The following is an 18,321-nucleotide window of genomic DNA, read 5'->3' on the forward strand; positions in this document are numbered from 1 at the left end:
GACATCTGTGAACAGTCAAAGGGACTGTGTCTCTGATCCAATATCCACAGTCAACGTGTGTCTCCAGGAGTTGTGGGAACAGTGGTGATGCAAAACGTTTTTTGATGTGTATGTATGTTCCATCTGGTAGCAACAAACGACGGAGTCGAACACTGTTCCTTTAAACACGAAATTGTCCTCCTCTTCGGAGTCCATTATGATAATATTGTTTTAGCGGAGATTCTAACTCTACCCGACCTCCCAAAGATAAACTCACAAATTTTAACTCGTCTGCTGAATTGGAATACAAAATTAAAGAGTTCAATTTAACTGACACGTGAGAGCACAGAAACGGTGACGCGCTTGGTTTTACATTCATCAGTAATTGCTTGGAAAAGTCGCTTGGATCGGATATAGGTATCTAACAATTTGAAGACTAATACTCTGCACATAGTAGTGTGGCCCACTAGCCACTAACCTGGAGAAACAGGTACCTACAGAGCTAGAAGTTATTGGAGGCTAAACGTTGCACACTTGCAGGATGCCGTGAGCGTTTCCACAAAACTTGGCACAAATGCAAAAGTAAGTACACTTCCTACTATAGTGGAAATCAGCATAAAGTCATAGATACTTGTAGGAGAATTAACATTGTCCTGCACTGTGTATGCAGTAGTATGAGATCCAGTATACCGACAAATGCAGTCGAGTTGCAGCGCATTTGAAGTTAGTTGTATTGTTTATAACAAGACACCAGTGCTTCCGGTGGTAGCGTGTGGAACTCGGTGTGGGCAAACGGGTTCGTGTGTTCTTGGTGTTTGTGTATGTGCCCTTACTCAAAATGGGAAACACACCTTTAGAGAAGTGCGCGTTGTGTGAATGGCAATGTTATCATGTGGTCAAAAAGCAAAATTCAGAGTCTATAAGGAAATGGGACTCTAAACTTACAGTAACCAGCAAGTTCAGCCGTTAAAGTACAGTGACTGATAATTTCTTTAGACTGGGCGCACGGCATGAACAGAACGGAAAATATGGCCAGAGTAGAAAATTATCTGAGGCAAAACGATTACTTTTTCGCAAAGCAAGGGCCACAAATCATTATTCTTCTCAACATGCTGTTGATTTTCAGTTGTCTGTAGCTGCCAGACGTGTACGGCAAATTTTGTCAAATGACAGACATCTTGCATTCAAGAAATGACTGCAGAAACCTGTTCAACACCCAAACGTAATTAGGCTAGATGTGAGTTTGCTAAAAACGTTAATCATGGAATTTGCACTGGGATAAAGAGGTCTTCAGTGAAGAGGAGAAATTTAATGTAGTTGGGTAGGATGTTTTTTAACATTATTGGCATGATCTGAGAGCAGAGCAGGAGGTAAGGATGAGCAGAACTTTTGATGATGTAAGTGTTAGGATGTGGGCAGTCTTCTACGCTAAAGGTAAATCACGTACTGCCTGGCTGATCACTAGAATGAACACTAACATGTATACTGAGATTCTAGAGGCAGAACTGATTAGAATGTATGAGGATCTAGGGGAATAAAGTCTCAAATAGATAATGCTTGTGTACGTGTCTCTGCCACAGTCAAAAATTGGTTTGAAGATAAAGATATCCATGTCCTGCGTAGCGCTGTACGTAGCATTTGAACAACGTGGAACACGTCTGGGGAATATTTGCAAGCTGTGTTTATCGCAATTGAGGGCAATTTGCGGCCGTATGCGAGCTTAAAAGAACGATACGAGAAGAGTTGGTTACAGTTTCACTGTAAGAAATACGAACCCTAACACAATCAACGCCGAAGATAATTTTTGAGGTATTTAGGAAGAACGGAGATTGGACAAAGTACTAACACTGCATTAACACAAGTTGATAGTGAGGGCTCTTATATCAGTTTCCATCCAGGCAATTCATGCGCCTTACTTTGTTACTCGTGTTAAGAAGGGATTATGCAGTTCCGTTATGATTATTTCTATCTAATTTGTATCTACTACTTTCATGATAAATTCGATACTTGTGTGCTTCGGGTATTATTCTACTACTTTCGTAGGAACACAGCTTTAATACTGATTTATACTACTGTACAATTCTTCTCTGTCCTGGCGGCTTAAATGCGTGAAACTGCGATTAAGGAAAACGTTAATCCCTATTCGCGGAAAAAACAGTTTTGCTACGGCAAACTGGAAGAGTTTTATTTTCCATGCCTGTGGGACCTATTCAAAGTCGACGCACTGTCACTGGACAATATGTCGCGATCAAGAAAATGAAAGCCACAATTTTGGCCCGGAGGCTGAAACAGACCAGTTTCAAATACGTGTCAGTACGCAGGGCGCTGTTTTCCGTGAACACACTTCGATGGTTCATGTAATAGATGCAATAAATGGGGGAAAAAGGAGAACTATCACGGATATTAAAAGAACTGATTGCACTTGACTTCTGAAAATTTCCCGGCGTATTTCTTCTTCCAGTAATTTTCGGGTTTGCAGCCGGATCCCATCAACATTCCGCCGCGATATTTCGGCCCAGAGATGTCCGGCCATCTTCAGGTGAGTAGACGAAGTACTGTAGAGACCTGATGCAGTCACGGTATTTATAGCGAATTCCGCTCATGCGAATCGTACTGGCGGTTTACGGCGCATTCGTTAGGAAGTGACATGCGCGAGGCATGTCCGTTCCGTTATGACCGCACAATTTTAATAACTGGATTCCAATTTTTATCCAGCTGAAAGCCGTTATCACGATTCATTAAATTATCAGCAAGACGTATTTCCCCGGATTCTTTAATTACAGAGTCCCAGAAGCTGGAAGCAGGTGATAAAATTTTGGTATTATTGTATTCCATTGAATGTCTCATGGAAATGCAATGTTCTGCCACTGCTGAATTTAGAGGTTGCTGCAGACGGGTGTGTCTTTCGTGTTCTACACAGTGTTCCTTGAGCATTCGTGTCGTCACACCTATACATGCAGAGCCACAGTCACAGGGAATTTAATAAACACCCGCTTTCCTCAATTGTAAATCGTCTTAAACGGGTCCGACTAAGGCCCCGCTCTTTGCTGGTGTACGGAAGATGACACTGATGTTATTCTTCCTAAGCAAATTGCCAGTTTTAGAAAAAAAATTGTTCAAATGGCTCTGAGCACTATGGGACTTATCTTCTGAGGTCATCAGTTCCCTATAACTTAGCACTATTGAAACCTAGCTAACCTAAGGACATCACACACATCCATGCCCAAGGCAGGATTCGAACCTGCGACCGTAGCGATCGCGCGGTTCCACACTGAAGTGCCTAGAACCACTCGGCCACCACGGCCGGCCCTGTTTTAGAAGACGCATTCCTGGCATCTGGATGGGACGCAGTTGAATTATAGTCGTCATCAGTCTCCTTAGAGTGTTGCTTCTTGTTATTATAATTGTGCATGACATTCCGTATTAGAGTTGGAGTATAGCCACTCTTTAAAAACCTTCTCCAGATACGCTAATTCTTCCTGAAGGCTATCAGCATCCGATAATACGAGTACATGCGCCCGATGAATTAAAGTACCGAGAATAGCGTCGGTTTGTGCGGAGTACCTGACGGCTCAACATAAAAGTTTTGTTTCAAGTACAGATAGTATAGAGGATCAGTGGACAAAGTTCAAAACCATCGTACAATATGCGTTGGATGAGTATGTGCCAAGCAAGATCGTAAGAGATGGAGAAGAGCCACCGTGGTACAACAACCGAGTTAGAAAACTGCTGCGGAAGCAAAGGGAACGTCACAGCAAACATAAACATAGCCAGAGCCTTGCAGACAAACAAAAATTACGCGAAGCGAAATGTTGTATGAGGAGGGATATGTGAGAGGCGTTCAATGAATTCGAAAGTAAAGTTCTATGTACTGAATTGGCAGAAAATCCTAAGAAATGTTGGTCTTATGTCAAAGCGGTAGGTGGATCAAAACAAAATGTCTAGACACTCTATGACCAAAATGGTAGTGAAACAGAGGATGACAGACTAAAGGCCGAAATACTAAATATCTTTTTCCAAAGCAGTTTCACAGAGGAAGACTGCACTGTAGTTCCTTCTCTAGATTGTCGCACAGATGACAAAATGGTAGATATCGAAATAGACGACAGAGGGATAGAGAAACAATTAAAATCGCTCAAAAGAGGAAAGGCCGCTGGTCCTGATGGGATACCAGTTCGATTTTACACAGAGTACGCGAAGGAACTTGGCCTCCTTCTTGCAGCGGTGTACCGTAGGTCTCTAGAAGAGCGTAGCGTTCCAAAGGATTGGAAAAAGGCACAGGTTATCCCCGTTTTCAAGAGGGGACGTCGAACAGATGTGCAGAACTATTGACGTATATCTCTAACGTCGATCAGTTGTAGAATTTTGGAACACGTCTTATGTTCGTGTATAATGACTTTTCTGCAGACCAGAAATCTACTCTGTAGGAATCAGCATGGGTTTCGGAAACGACGATCGTGTGCAACCCAGCTCGCGCTATTCGTCCACGAGACTCAGAGGGCCAAAGACACGGGTTCACAGGTAGATGCCGTTTTTCTTGATTTCCGCAAGGCATTCTATACAGTTCCCCACAGTCGTTTAATGAACAAAGTAAGAGCATATGGACTATCAGACCAATTGTGTGATTGGATTGAAGGGTTCCTAGATAACAGAACGCAGCATGTCATTCTCAATGGAGAGAAGTCTTCCGAAGTAAGAGTGATTTCAAGTGTTCCGCAGGGGAGTGTCGTAAGACCGTTGCTATTCATAATATAGATAAATAACCTTGTGGATAACATCGGAAGTTCACTGAGGCTTTTTGCGGATGATGCTGTAGTACCATCGAGAGGTTGTAACAACGGAAAATTGTACTGAAATGCCGGCCGGTGTGACCGTGCGGTTCTAGGCGCTACAGTCTGGAACCGCGCGACTGCTACGGTGGCAGGTTCGAATTCTGCCTCGGGCATGGATGTGTGTGATGTCCTTAGGTTGGTTAGTTTTAAGTAGTTCTAAGTTCTAGAGGACTGATGACGACAGCAGTTAAGTCCCATATTGCTCAGAGCCATTTTTTTGTACTGAAATGCAGGAGGATCTGCAACGAATTGACGAATGGTGCAGGGAATGGCAATTGAATCTCAATGTATACAAGTGTAATGTGCTGCGAATACATAGAAGGAAAGATCCTTTATCATATAGGAGGTCAGCAACTGGAAGCAGTTAATTCCATAAATTATCTGGGAGTACGCATTAGGAGTGATTTAGAATGGAATGATGATATTAAGTTGATCGTCGGTAAAGCAGAGGCCAGACTGAGATTCATTGGAAGAATCCTAAGGAAATGAAATCCGAAAACAAAGGAAGTAGGTTAGAGAGTACTCGTTCGCCCACTGCTTGAATATTGCTCTTCAGAGTGGGATCCGTACCAGATAGGGTTGATAGAAGAGATAGAGAAGATCCAAAGGAGAGCAGCGTTCTTCGTTACAGGATCATTCAGTAATCGCGAAAACGTTACGGAGATGATAGATGAACTCCAATGGAAGACTCTGCAGGAGAGACGCTCAGTAGCTCGGTATGGGCTTTTGTTGAAGTTTCGAGAACATACCTTCACCGAGGAGTCAAGCAGTATACTGCTCCCTCCTACGTATATCTCGCGAAGAGACCATGAGGATAAAATCAGGGAGATTACAGCCCACACGGGGGCATACCGACAATCCTTCTTCCCACGAACAATACGAGACTGGAATAGAAGGGAGAACTGATAGAGGTACTCAAGGTACCCTCCGCCACACAGCGTCAGGGGGCTTGCGGAGTATGGATGTAGATGTAGATGTAGATGAGGTGATGGCAGCTGGACGCCTGAAGATATAGATCTGTATGTGTGGGTTCTCTGTACACCAAATGTCGCGAAGACCGATCATTCTTCCGGTGTACTAACACGTCTAGAAAGGTTAAAGTTCTATCTTTCTCAATCTCCATAGTAAACTCAAGAACAAAATAAAAAAATTTTAATGTTATTTTATTTTATTCCGTTTGTCCAAACCTCTCTTAATCAGAAGCTGTGACTGCCTTACTTTCTTCTGTTCTGCGACACACATGATGAACTGTATGTGATAAACTGAGACCGTTTAAGCGTCGTGCGACATTTTCGTTCAGCAGACGCGGCTCAGAGATCGGGTGTAGGAGTACTCCACGCTCTAATTCAATCCGTCAAAAATTAAAACAGTGATTACAACTGCATTTTTGCTTGAACGCCATCAGTTCATAGATTAGGCTTCCTATGCAATACTGATACTGGCGACAAGTTATGATGTCTTTAAGTTAACTTTATCTGAAGCATCCAAAACGGCAGTAAGGAGATTCTCTGAGTTAAGAGAAGCAAACACTCATCGGGAAACGGTTGCGTTGGATGGCTACAGGAGGTATTGCGGAATGAACTGGAAAACACACTTTCGTGAAGACAACTTTAAAGCCGTCGCTCAGCTGAGGTAGTTACAGTGCAGACGTTCTTTTCTGAGGTAGACAGAACAAAGAGGAGAGATAGTTATCATCTTACTATTCAGTTTCGCACAACGTCAGAAGATGGCATTGAAGACTGGATTAGAAGGCAAGCATTGCGAGCGGAAGAACTGGCTGAAAGGGAAATTCAATGTCACTCCACGGTAAAAAAAAAAAAATTAATAATAATAATAATAATAATAATAATAAAGTTGGGGCGAAAGGTTAAACGTCACGCCATGTAGATGTTAAGTCTGTAGTTCGAGTCCATTCCATTTGGAACCTCAAAGATAATTCTCTTCACTTTCTGACCGACCTGTAACAGCACAAATTTCCGGAAGCTGTTTCGCCAAACAGCAGGTGGCTGCGCCAAAATCGGCACCACCGCCTAACGCCAGGCCCTGTCCGCCAGGTGAACGCGGCGGGCGGCTGTGGGTGTAATTATCAATTGTCGTTTTCTCATTTACAGTTCCAGTACTAACCTTGCGGATACGTATTGGATTTTGCATGCTTGAATCTTATGACCGTTGTTCAAGAGTTGTAAAATAGACTCGCAAGCAGAGAAAGATCTAGCATCTGCGACACCTTGTTCTCTTTGAATTTAATTGAGGGATACTGCAGGCAGAGGCAGGGCGAAACCTTTGTATTGTGTGTGGGGCGAGTGCCTTTGGGCAAAATACGTCAAAGAAGGATTTTCTTCTTTCAAGAAAGATCGTTCTGAATCAATGATTTTCCACATTAAGGAAGCCTCAGTATCTGACACACATGATGAACTGTATGTGATAAACTGAGACCGTTTAAGCGTCGTGCGACATTTTCGTTCAGCAGACGCGGCTCAGAGATCGGGTATAGGAGTATTCCACGCTCTAATTCAATCCAACAAAAATTAAAACAGTGATTACAACTGCATTTTTGCTTGAACGCCATCAGTTCATACATTAGGCTTCCTATGCAATACTGATACTGGTGACAAGTTATGATGTCTTTATGTTAACTTCATAAGAAGAAATTAAAGGCCGAGATGTAACAAGCGACATATTCTCGAGCAAAAGTCAGTCTGAACACACTTTGCATCTACTGGCTGAAAAAGGTAGTTGTGCACTAGAAACTCCTTCCCAGGTGTGTGTCCATCGCAGCTGATATTTGTTTCGAACACCTGAGACACCTTTCGGTCGCAGTGTAAGAAAAACGACAGACAAAACTGAATCGCGATTTGCTACTGCGCAATATTGCACTCTGCTTATTACGAAAACAAAACTATTTAGGAGGCTGTTTGGCACATCATCTGTCACGTACTTGTACTCTGATCTTATGTCCTCAAATGTACACTTCTCCTTTTCTTATCGAATAACCGACAAGGTTATTTTTTTACAGACTAAACTGCAACTAAACTGCAATTCCAACTTCCTTTAATAACATCTTTGTCTCAGAACGGCTAGGTTTGTACAGGTGTGGAATCGGTAAACTATCTGAACATTTTCGGACTATTTTAGATAATGTGAGAGAATACCAATAGAAATGAAATGCAACTTACAGCGTCAACCTTACGACAAATGTTTTTTTTTTTTTAAATATTATATATCTGTTATACCAGAGTGACTATATCAGTGTGAATTAGTAATGTTATTCAGTATGATATGGTCTGTGTTTACTTGTCTTCTTGTGTCATACTCAAGTAGAACGTAAATGTGGAATTTCATAAATAACGCTATTTATTCACAACAACCAAAAGTTATGTCAGCAGAAGCGTAAAGAGGCATTAACAATTGTGCAGCATCATGGTTTTCGCCCTTACGCTATGAGGTACTGGAAGTGGAGAGACGATATACGAAGGAGAAGTTTTCTTAAGACCTCCTTACTGATTTTCGATATGGCTGCTTATGGGCCTGTAAGATAACGGCTGAAAATAAGCCTTCTGCGATACTTGAACCGCAAGTCATCGCAGCCTTCGTTTGAGATGCGACCACGTGACCCCCAGAGAAGGCGAACAACTGCAGTATTTACTACCACTTATTTTCTCAGTGGTGGCTACAACACTGAGATCGCATAGTTAAAAACTAGATTAGTTGCTGTTTTCACGTGGAGTGAGTTTTCTGAACTCAAATTCATAAACGGATAGCCTTTGGTCTCACATTAAATGAAAATTACAAAGATTATTCAATGGTAGTGACACACAACATGAGTTTAGCTATATCATTCTATGCCATCCAGGAAGTAACTCATCTGGCACAGAGTGGCCAAACATATTCCGCGTTGTTGCCAAGATTCAGTTATACTAAGAGCAGAAGGAATAGCAACCGATGCGTGCCGTGAGCGGATTCAGAAGTAACTACAGCTTACTTCCCAAATATGAGGCTGGTGAGGGTCGGAATACCAGCAGTATATGTCACAGAGTTATATTCCCATTTCTGCAACGAGGCTTATAGCGTAGTTACTAATAACAGTTACCAGCACAAACTACATATTAATTATTATAAATCAATAACTGTAACAGTCACTTCCGGATTTCTGTCTTAAGCACACTGAATACTGAAAAGCTCGCTCACCGGACAAGATTGACATTTTTGGAATGTTCCAGCCGCTATACTCTAATCATTCTGAGTAGGCAACACGAATTTTGATAATTATACACTTGGAAAATATTTTTGTTTACCACAAACCAAGGAACACGAATGAAAAGACACACTGCACTGATCGCAAAAGAACATTCACAGAGGGACTTCGTAAGTTATGAATAACAATAAGTTCCAAATCAAGTGGTCTACTGTGCACAAAAACCATATACCCTGTCCAAAAAATCGGTTCCAAAATGAGTGGAGAAAATGAAACCAGCTAACATTAACGCTGAACGTAATGTCTCGCATAAGTCATCCGCAAGCAAAATCGTCATTCAGTCTCTAAATACTGGAAGAACGTCTACAATCATCTACTTGTAATAATTACAGTATTATCAGTCCTGATACCTTCTCAATAAAAGCAAAAAGCATCTGTTTTGAAGAGCTTCCCAATTTGCAGTACGCTTAATAGAGAGAAAACCCGAAATAACAACTGGTTCACCAAGTTGAACGTGGTGCTGAGATTCTATGCAGCGTCTGCGCAGACTGTTACTAATTTAGTCCCTGATGTTTTCATACGAACGACGCTCTAGGCTGCCTTTACATTCGTATGAGAATTACCGATTTGTAATGCGACGGCGTAGATGGACAGAAGGTCATAGAATTTATCGAGACTGTCGATATGTTGCTGTTTCATAACGGCAAATTACCATTACGGTGGAGGGTTTTATTTCGGCCTGTGAAGGAATTGCGCAAGACTGGGTGAATAGCATCTAAACCTCTGCACGCCACAGCACACACCTAGTATATGCTAATTAATCGCATGTCAGTGGCATGAGAACGATTTTCGACTGCAACTTTCGATGCGGTCGTTTTACGGACCAGCGTCCCTTATCTCAGATTGGTACATTCACCATTCTCCATCGCCCCTGAATTTTTGTAACATGATCACGGACTCTCCCTGTACCTTGACCGGCTTCTTGTTGTCAGCATTTCTGACTGGTTATTCTGCCGTGGCTCTGAAGATATGTACGTAAGATAAAAACGAATACTGCGTAACACGAACATCCGATGTTTCCACCGTTCAAACTCCATCAAAATAGTGCATCAAACTTGTGCAAGTAAGCGGCGTAATAGCTGTTATGAACCAATAAATAATACATAGTAAAGTTTGGTAATCTCCATCAGACATCTGGCGATTAGGAAAGGTTACTTTTATTACATACACAACACTGCAGTACGATCTGAAAGGTGTCGTAAGATCCCATCATTTAAATTCGTTGGGGCCGTTTTGAATTAAAGAAGTAGAGGAATAGGGAATACACATTTTCAGCGTGATTTGAATGTATGGCTACAGGTGCAGTAGTACACATTTAGTGTGGCATCGAGGATGTGAACGTTCTCCCATTGCTGTGGTAGAGGTTAAAGGCAGAGAGCATCTGATTTATCACAAAGTAAATAATGAGTTACGTTATGATTTACTCTTAAAATAACTTTCTTGCGCTCTAAAACCTAAAGTAGCTACCCACTGCCACTTACTGCGCTCAACTTGTTCAGATTATTTAATCACAATTACGAGTAAATATCTAGCGGACCTAGTAGGATAACGCATATCCAGTCCTGGAAGTCCGTCGATTATCTCTGGCTTACCAATCATTTTCTGGATGGCAGCTTATATACACATATCAAAAAAAGCTATGCATTACCCCGGTTCCCAGAGCTCCTGAAAATAGATGTTGACTGTGGATATTGCATCACAAACAGTCCCTTTGACTGTTCATAGATGTCACTAAACTCGCCCAGAGATGTAAACAAACGCGCATCAGCAGCGCCTGTTAGACGGAAGTGGTCCGACAGCTGGTCCGTTTCACTCATTCCACCTGGAAGGAGGTACACGGCTCGTGTCACCTGTCGTTCAACCGTCCATCGACGGTCAATACCGCGGTTAGACCGCGTCTGCATTGTTACTTTGTGCCAGGAAAGGCTCTCAACAAGGGAAGTGTCCAGGCGTCTCGGAGTGAACCAAAGCGATGTTGTTCGGATATGGAGGAGATACAGAGAGACAGGAACTGTCGATGACATGCCACGCTCAGGCCGCCCAAGGGCTACTTCTGCAGTGGATGACCGCCACCTGCGGATTATGGGTCGGAGGAACCCTGACAGCAACGCCACCATGTTGAATAATGCTCTTCTTGCAACCACAGGTCTCCGTGTTACAACTCAAACTGTGCGCAATAGGCTGCAGGATGCGCAACTTCACTTCCGACGTCCAGGCCCAGGTCCATCTTTGCAACCACGACACCATACAGCGCGGTACAGATGGGCCCAACAACATTCCGAATGCACCGCCGAGGATTGGCATCACCGATGAGTGTCGCTTATGCCTTCAATTAGATAATCGTCGGAGACGTGTTTGGAGGCAACCCGATAAGGCTTAACGCCGTAGACTCACTGTCCAGCGAGTGCAGCAAGGTCGATGTTCCCTGTTGTTTTGCGGTGGCATTAGATGGAACCGACGCACGTCGCCGGTGGTCGTGGAAGGCGCCGTAACGGCTGTACGATACGTTAATGCCATCGTCCAACCGATAGTTCAGCCACGTCGGCAGCATATTGGCGAGTCATTCGTCTTGTTGGACTACAATTCGCGCCCCCATCGTCCACATCTAGTGAATGACTTCCTTCAGGTTACGGACATTACTCGACTAGAATGGTCAGCATGTTCTCCAGACACGAGCCTTATCGAACATGCCTCGGGTAAGTTGATAAGGGTTGTTTATGGAGGACGTGACCCGCCAACCACTCTGACGGAAGTACGCCGAATCGCCGTTGAGGAGTGGGACAATCTGGACCACCAGTGGCTTGATGAACTTGTGCATATTATGGCACGACGAATACAGAGATGGATCAATGCAAGAGGACGTGCTACTCGGTATTAGAGGTACCCGTGCGCACAGCAGTCTGGACCACACCTCTGAAGGTCTCACTATATGCTTGTACAACATGCAATGTATGGTTTTCATGAGCAATAAAAAGGGCGGAAATGATGTTTACGTTGATCTCTATTCCAGTTTTATGTACAGGTTCCTGAACTCCCGGAACCGAGGTGATGCAAAACTTTTTTTAATGTGCGTATTGAATTCGTCCGAAACAGTTACTCGCTCCTCGCAGACGGCTGCTGGCACTCGCCAGACGTACAGTGTCACGTGCTGTGACGTACACGCCATGGCGCGTCTTTTTCGTGGATCTCGGCTCGTGAAGGGTATTGGCACTTGCTCCTTACACTTACGCATCCTGCAGTGCTGGTATACTGTGCATAATCTCGGACTTAGGATTGTGAAGGGCGGCCTGTTATATTGGATGCCGTAAGTGAGCGACTCATACTTAGTCTCTGCGGTGGCCGGGGGGCCGTAGGGTTTCATGTCTAAGACTGAACGTATGAGGGCAATATGGGCGTTGCAAGGACTGTATTCTACAGTGAGATACAACAGGCCCACACGTAGTGGTGGATGAAGCTACACGTTGCTGAATAGACGTTCTGATTCGCATTGTTCATTATTAGACGCATGTTAAGTGGCACGAGTTCACAGCTCAAATGCGCAACTGAAAAGTTCCGTATGTGAACGAGGGTAATAGCGCACGATCCGATTCCACCTGTCTGTCTTCAAACATGACGTCAAATTTCGAATAGACAGCACAGTTTACGCTATTTACTAAGAAAACCACAGATAAAATTTAACAACAGCCTGCTTACGGACTTCAAGATGGCGATGACAAGCTAGACAATTTCGGCTGCAAACCAACTTAAAATACGCAAAATGTGTCATCCACTTAATGTAACGAAACTAGTGGGATATCCGGGGTCACGACAAACTTAAATACGACAATGAGACTTAAATTATTGCAAAATAACCACATGATCTAAAAATAAGAAGAATTCGTCCAGAACAAACTGAAGAAAAAACAAAACACACACACACACACACACATATATATATAAACCGGATCGAATATTTCATTTGACCTATAGACATCGACGGGAAAGAAAACAAGAAGTATTTCTAAGAGTTGGTAAGCGCGTTTCCTACACCTGAGAAATTGTGTCTGTTCCAATTTGGCGCCAGTCGTGTAAGAGTGGCGCTGCTAGAGCCACTATGGAGATGCAGATTAGGTTTGCTTTAAATACGCGCTGAAATGGTTCTGAGCGGTATATACCTTTGAGACTGAACATGGTGAACTGATGTTAATGGAGAATACTTTAAGGCGACAAAACCAACATTATTAGTACCCCACTGACTTTGAGAACGGTGGTATAGTAAGGCTACAAGTAGCTGCCTATTCCTCCTGTGATACTGCGAAAGACCTGACATGCATATAGCCATTGTACTAAATTGCTGGCAACGGTGCTCACACGAATATACCGTAGCGAGAAAACCAGACTCCGGACGGCCATGTGATACTACCGAGAGGACAGACCGTCTTGTTCGGCATATGGCTCTGGCGCATCGTTTGCATCTGCAGCACCAGCTGGCACCGCAGTGACACAACGAACTTTTACAAATCGTCTACTTCAGCGACAGTTTCGAGCCCGGTGCACTGTAGCGTCCACTACACTGACCTCAAACGAACGTCGTTTGGCACAACAGTGGTATCAAGCGAGAGATCATCGGATGTCAGGGTGGACGTCTGTTGTGTTCTCTGATGAAAGCTGTTTTTTCTCGGCACAAGTGATGGCCAGGTGTTCGTAAGGAGGTCAGGTGAGCGATTGCAACTAACATGTCTGTGTGCTACACACACTGGACCTCCACTTGGAGTTATCGTCTGGCGTGCGATTTCGTATGACAGCACGAGCACTCTCGTGCTTATCTCACTCTCCCTGATCGCAAATACGTACCTTTAATCTGGTGATTCGGATTGTTGTGCTGTCATTGATGAACAGCATCCCACGGGGTGTTTTCCAAAACAATAGCGCTCGCCCACATATCGTTGTTGCAACCCAACATGTTAAACAGAGTGACGACATGTTGCCTTGGTCTGCTCGATCACCAGATCTGTCTCCAATCGAGCACATTTTGGTCGTCATCATCAACTCCATCGTCATAAGAAACAGTCTTAACCGTCTCTGTATTGACCGACCAAGTGCAACAGGCATGGAACCCTGTCCAACAAACTGACATCCAGCACTTGTACAACAGAATGCATGCACGTTTGCATTCAGCTCTCTGGCGGCTACACCCGTTGTTAATGTACCAGCATTTCACATTTGCAATGGCTGATCTCGCACTCACATTAACCTGAGATCTTGCATTGTTAATCTTTTAAATACATTATCTAGATAAATGTATTCCCCAAATTTCTTTACTCCATATTAATAGTTTTTCAGTGTTGCAATTTTTTCCCCTCAGCATAGTTTAAATAGGGATAGTGATACTAGACTCCTCTTGCCCCGCCCACCACGACACTATAATACTCGGTATCGTAACTTTAACTTGACAACAAGCCCCCTACAGGAATAGTCCATTTCCAATACGCCGCACACCCATGATGTCACAATAGGAAAAAACATAGCCAAATATTTGTTAGAGCCAAGATTCTATTTATGATCACTACTCTTTTCAGTTGCAACAGTTTGATCTGTACTCATAGATTCCTGCCTAACCTCCCCCTCGGAACATATACCAAATATGAGAAAGAGCCAAATTTGTGACAAATAAAACTATAAGTATAATCATTAATCCCTTCACCCGCAGACAATTTAAGCACTGCTCGTAGGTTTCTGCCTAACCTTATCCGAGGAAATAATGCCGCATTCGGAAATAAACAATCAAATAGTTGTGAGAACCAAAATTATAAATATGATGGCTACTCGTTTCCGTAGCAACAATATAGGGTGTGCTCCCAGCAGGTTCTTGATCTACCACACCCTCGTAAAGCACGACATATTTGGAATAAACTGCGCAGTTTCACCACTCACTAAGACAACCACGGTTAAAATTTAGTAATAGGCCGCGTACATCGTTCGTATCGTAAAGTAATGACGTCACCTACCTGATTTCAGGCGAATCAACTCCCCGTCTCAAGATACTGCTTCCTGCTGCTTCTCAAGACGTGACACTAAGCTGTTATTCACTCCTCTGTCAAATGACAACCTTTCTAACCACGAATTAGAGAGCTCGAAACGACAACGAACAAAGCGCAATTCGAATCAAAATCGAACTGATGCTACGCAACAGCAGACGCAGCCTCAAACCATACTGTATTGTTGGGATCCTGTCCTGGGTTCGATGTTAAGCCGCCGTTCATATAGATTAAGTGCACTCCTTATTGCCTTGCTGGTGATGTTTTGCTGTAATCGAAACAGTTAAGAATAATGATAAATGGGTAAATACTATACTGATGAGAACTTATACTACTAGTACATGTTATAAACAAGCCTGGCTAAAAGTCTATCATTAAATCTGTTCAATTCTACGTGTTATATAATTCGCTGTTTGAACTTTTAGAAACAGTTATGTTTGAGATTACAGGAAATAGAAACTTCATTCAAACATACAACAAATGTTTTCTGTTAATTAGAGATTCTTGTATGGAATAGAATTTTAATAGTTGTCATCAGCTTGAAAGGAAGTATGATGCTAATTCGGTATATTTTCATGCGACGCAACGAAATATTGTTGGAGAGATAACACGGAAAGAGTTTCCAAAAACGAAACTGGCTTCTAAATGAAACAGGCAAATGTTGATTTTGTGGCCTGTAATTGACGTCAGTACTTTTATTTTCGACTGCTTGGGACCAAAACAAATGAATAAAACTTGAACTATAGTCTGATTTGAAGTTCGAATAGCAATCGTGTATGCTTAAGTGAAATATAACAAGAGTGAAGATTATTGGATGAAGCAGTAAGGAATATATTGCTTCCATGTTAGCCTCAGATTTTTAATAGTGTACATGAGAGCATTCGTGATGAAGACGTAAGCAGACGACTGTCCTATATGTGTGAATTACGCAGGGTGTTCCGAAACTATTCGTTCAGATTAATACAGGAGACAGAGAACATTAAAACATTTATATTTGATTGTAGTACATATGGTCCCTGGCGGCAGTTTCTGAGGCCAGGGGAAATTTACACAGTAGGTAGTGTAGGATGCAAAGTACAGCAGTGATATTCATACGAACTGCTCGAATGCGAGACCATTGGCCTGTATGCACGCAGTACATCGTCGGACTTTTGGCTGGTGTGTCTGCTCGAAGATTCCTGGCCTGTCCGCAGTGGAATCGGCAGGGACGGGAGTTCTAGCTACGAGGTTTTCTTCCGTTTCCACAACGGCTTCATACACCAGCTGCTACATACGCCTCCAGAGCAAGAAATCCAGGCAAGTCAGGTCAGGTGACGGGTGGTCAGGCCTCTGCCTGTTCATATTACAGCAGGTACCGCTGGCAGACTACATCCTCAATTATTTGTTGAACGTATTCCAAACTCTGTCTTCACTACAGTTTTTACTCTCTACTGACCATCAATCATGTACAATTCAGCAACCTGGGGGATGACTGTAAAGGAGCGAAGGAAAAACTATTAATATTTGTAAACAAGAGTATGAGTAAGATATGGGGACCAATCTTAAATAAAGGAATGCGGTGGAGTAGCGAGAACGAGGAAATCTTGCCCTTGATGCAACAACCAACAATCCTACAGAGGTTGAAGAGAAAAAGAATTCAGTGGGAGGACCAAGAAACACGTACGCCAGAAGAAAGACAAGTGAAAAAGGCTTGGGGGGATACTAAACCCATACTCCCCACAGGACGAACACGGCAACTCTGAATAGAGGCCCTCGCGAAAGACATGGCAGCCATGATGACTGAAAACGTCTGGTGGAACCGAGCACAAAAACACAAATGAATGGAGGAAATTTGTAGAAGCAGCGCGTGGTCTGAAAGGCATGTGATGGCTAAACGTGTATGAATGTTTTTACGTATGTGTACATTAATGAATAGGTCCCTGTAGTACCATGGGCGTTCTTCCCTATGGTCGCTACACATGTACTACCATCCTGTCCCATATCCTTGTTGGTGTCTTCCATATGTACCTCCCGAATCTTCTCATGTTTTGTCTTATCTGTCCACCTAACTTGCAATATCTTTACCTTACACCATAGATCTGACGCTTTGATTTTCTTTTTCCCCGTTTTCCCACAGTCATCATTCACTACCCTACAGTGCTGTGCTCCACAAACACAGCCACAGAAATTTCTTCCTCAAGTTGAGACGTATGTTTGATACTTGTAAACTTCTCTTGGCCAGCAATGCACTTTCTGTCAGTGCTAGACTGCTTCTTATGATCTCCTTATCTTAGACGTCATGAGTTATTTTGCTTTCTAGACAGCAAATTCCATAACTTTATCTATTTCTTCATCACCGATCCTAATGTTAAGCTTCTCGCTGGTCTGACTTGTGCTACTTCTCATCTCTTTCTTCTTTCTTCTATTTACTCTGCAACCATATTCTGTACTCATTAGACTGGTCATTCCATTCAACAGTTTCTGTTCATTTCTACTGAGGATAAGCAATGTTATCAGCGAATCTTGTCAGTGATGTCCTTTCACCATTAATTTTAATCCCACTCTTGATCCTTCCAATTATTTACGTCATTGATTTTTCGATGTACAGATTGAACAGCAGGGGTGAAAGACTACGTCCCTGTCCTCCACCATTATCAATCGGAGCGCTTCGTTCTTGGTCTTCCAGTCTTATTGTTCCTGTTTGGTCTTCTACGTGTGGTTTATCAGAATGAAAAATGAACCTATTATAGCACAAATATATGCCATATGTCCTGGGCAACCGGGCGGGATTAGCCGACCGGTCTTAGGCACTGCATTCATGGACTGTGCGGCTGGTCCCGGCGGAGGTTCGAGTCCTCCCTTGGGCATGGGTGTGTGTCTTTGTCCTTAGGATAATTTAGGTTAAGTAGTGTGTAAGCTTAGGGACTGATGACCTTAGCAGTTAAGTCCCATAAGATTTCACACACAGTTGAACAGTTGTCCTGGGAAGAATTAGAAATGTAATAGAAGGAAACTAGCTTTTTGATCTATTTGGCAGTTTCGAAGACATTTAAATCAAAAGATCATGACATATTTTCGTTATTTTACTTGTTACTATTAGTAACAACGTCCTATAGTGTAGTGCATCGTGTCAAGTGAAGTAACATGGTACATATGATACGTCATATTAACATTTGTCATATCATGCAATATCAGACAACGTGTCATTAAAGTTTGGGGTGCATGCATCCCCATTCTGAAATAATTCCCATAACACGTC

The sequence above is a fragment of the Schistocerca americana genome, chromosome 6 (assembly GCF_021461395.2).
Source record: "Schistocerca americana isolate TAMUIC-IGC-003095 chromosome 6, iqSchAmer2.1, whole genome shotgun sequence".
Lineage (NCBI taxonomy): Eukaryota > Metazoa > Arthropoda > Insecta > Orthoptera > Acrididae > Schistocerca > Schistocerca americana.